Raw genomic sequence first — 3,239 nt, 5'->3', positions numbered from 1 at the left:
AGCCAGGGAGACAGTCAAAACCGAGCTGGACGATGGCTAGGTGTATGTGTGGTATGTGTGTGTGTGTGTGTGTGTGTGTGTGTGTGTGTGTGTGTGTGTGTGTGTGTGTGTGTGTGTGTGTGTGTGTGTGTGTGTGTGTGTGTGTGTCAGAGTACGATGGACAGTGACACGGATGCTATAAAGCAGGAGGAGGAAGGACTCTAGCAGGAGGTTTTAATACTGCTATGGGGAGAGTTTTAATAGGATCTTTTACTTTATTGCTATGCAGAGGTTATCCACACAGTCATTCCACTTTTCTGGACGTTTGCTGTGCGCAGTGCAGTAAAAATTCCCTAGACAATGCAATTATAACCACTGTGAAATGAGACTCCCCTCCCTAGAAGGCCCAATCAATATCAATTTAAGTGAACTCTCTATTTAAATATTTGCATGGTTTTACCTGGGTGAATGAAACATTCCCACGCTATCTGTTATAAGGAGTAAACTAAGAGCCTTTGGGAGGGAACATTTCAGATATTGTTCAATGGAATTTGATGGTTTTGGCGACAGCTTAGATAACTTCTTGAGGTCCCCATCAGATTGCAGGGTAAAGCTAGGAAAGTTTGCATATTAAAGCGTAGGCTACTCTTGAATAGATTTTTTGTTGGATCTTACTCTTTGTTGCTTTACATTCAAATGTTGATCAAATGTTATTTATATAGCCCAATATTCGTCCTGGGGGCCTTACAGGTGTAAGAAATCAAATCAATGTTGATACGGCGTAATTTAAATTAAATACATTGTAGTAATTTAAAACTGTTTTATTCTGAAAAACCGGAAGCTCACAGACAATTTTAACTTAAAATTCTTATTCTGAAAATTCTTAATTTCCGGTTAGCATTAGCATGTGGCAAATACTACGTTTGGAAGGCGTGAATTGAAGGTGAAATGACATGTGGTGTTGTACACTAAACACACTGTCTTTACCACTCTTTTATTGACGCTGCAATACTGTTATTAGGGAATGTTTAAATAACCACAGACATTAGAATGCTGTAATTAACACCAGAAAAACGATACCCTGTGATGGACAGGGAGAATCGATCTCTTTTTCACCCTCCGCTGCCCCAATGCAAACGGGATCAACAGCTGAGAGGGGGGGAGCCACCAACTCGCACATTTCATTGTATATCGCAGCATCATTTGTTTAATTAAATGCTGTTAACTTGAAAAAAAGGTGTACATGACACCCTCTGTCTTTAGACCCTCACACAGTGGACACGGAAAAACTTCAGAAGAAACCCCGAAATTAAAGGAAAACATTTGCAAATTGTGTGTAGGCTATAGATTTAAAAAACATTATAAAATAATAACTCAGAAAATTCAAATTAAATGAAATGATAATGTCGACATATATAAAAAGGATGGAATCAGGAGGAAGTCCACAATCTTTCAGATTTATTAAAAAAATTAAATAAAATTCACTGACTGACCATTTAAAACATTCAAAAATATCCTGTTAGCCATTAAGCTAACGGAGTTCCCCTGAATGACTAGTAGTGAAATTACACTAATAGGATATCACTGTAATGTTATACTTTCAGTGAACATTTTAAGCTCATTTTTTCAAAAGTTTGATTATCTAAATGAAACTTCGGTTTAGCGTTAACTAAAGTTGACTCCTCACTTTAACCAGCTGCAACCTAACTCTTCTTACATGGCTGACCTAGGGATCATGAGAAGAGTTGCCTCTCGAACAACAAAGTGGGCCATTGTTGGCGGCACTGGCTCACTGTACCTTGTCCCTAATGAGAGAAGACGGTGTCGGGTGAAAAAAGCGCTAACCTTTATGCTTGTTTACACTCTCCGCTGACAGGACCTGAAGACGGGCCGGAACGAGGGATAAGAGGAGGCGGAAGATGGAAACAAGGAGGTGACCTCTCCAAAGTTTACCCAGCAGCCCCTCCCCTGCTCCCCCCTCGAGAGTCGGTTCGGGCCTTAATGAGGGACCCGGTGGAATTGTTGGGACGTCGTCTCAAAGAGCGCTGGGATGTTGAGACTGGCCAGGCGAGGCGAGGGGAAAGAAGAGTGTGTGTTTGTGTGTGTCTGGCTTTTGTGTCCGCTACTTGAACAGCTTTTGGAAGGTAACAGCACCCTGGGAGACACAGTGGAGGATGTTTTTGAAACTTATCCTTTCTTAGATGTTTGCAGAGGCTTGTTTTGATGTGTCGAAAGGCCTCATCTTACACTACCCACCATTCAGTGAGAAAATATGTTTTCATTCAAGTCATTCTACTGCTTTTTCTCTGCAATGAATCCCTTTAGAGCTCAGATTCTCAACTTTTTGGAAGGTATATACCAGGGGTCGGCAACCGTAACCAGTGGCACACTAGGAATAAATGGGATAATATACTTATTCCACTTATTCCTAGTTATTCCTAGAAAATACAATTTAAATATTTTGCACATGTGCAAAATATTTAAATTGTATTTTCGGATCCTGAACAAGACCGCCGCCAGAGCGCGTCTCCCCGTTACCTGCAGAAGGAAGCATGCACGCAACGCAGCCCCGCTCTCTTTAACTCCAGGCAACTTTCTGCCACTTTCCTCCGTGGTGCAGTGCTGATCGTTTCACCACCGAGGAAAGCACTTCACAAATTGCAGTAGGCCTACCCATAAGGAGCTGTACAAATGCCGCAGTTTTTGCGTGGCTGTGTATTTAGTTGAAAGCCCAGTGGCGATCTGCTCATCTCTCATCGAAGGAGGGCAGAAGCAACAAGCTTCAGGTTCAATAACCCACTTTAGCTTAAATGACTGGAGAGAGGCGAGCTCTTCTTGGGAGGCCGTTGCATTTATTTAGCTGTTCTTCTGTTTCACAAAATACATCACAGACCTCTGTTTTTCTGCTTCCTGGTTTCACTTCCAGAAACATACACACGCTCCCTCACTGTCGCTCTACCATCCACAAACACACATGCACAAGCCACAAGCCACACCCCTCTCTCTCTCTCTCTCTCTCTCTCTCTCTTAAAGGGACAGCGATCTCATCTCACTCTGCATGACCCTAATATCATAACATGTGTGCTCTGGAGAATCACAGAACGGACGATCGTACTTATTATTACCAATTATTTAAATGTGTTTGTTAAACTCGGCATCATGTAAGTTGCGCTGACAGGTCCACACACTGCTTCCCCGCAGCGAGGCTCCCCCGCCCTCCTGCTGATAGTTCACAAGCGTCAAGCTCCTCAACCCCCCCC

Source organism: Notothenia coriiceps, unplaced genomic scaffold (assembly GCF_000735185.1).
Source record: "Notothenia coriiceps isolate Sejong01 unplaced genomic scaffold, NC01 NC01_scaffold00010597, whole genome shotgun sequence".
In the NCBI taxonomy this organism is placed as follows: Eukaryota; Metazoa; Chordata; class Actinopteri; order Perciformes; family Nototheniidae; genus Notothenia; species Notothenia coriiceps.
Note: the sequence above shows the minus strand (reverse complement) of the source record.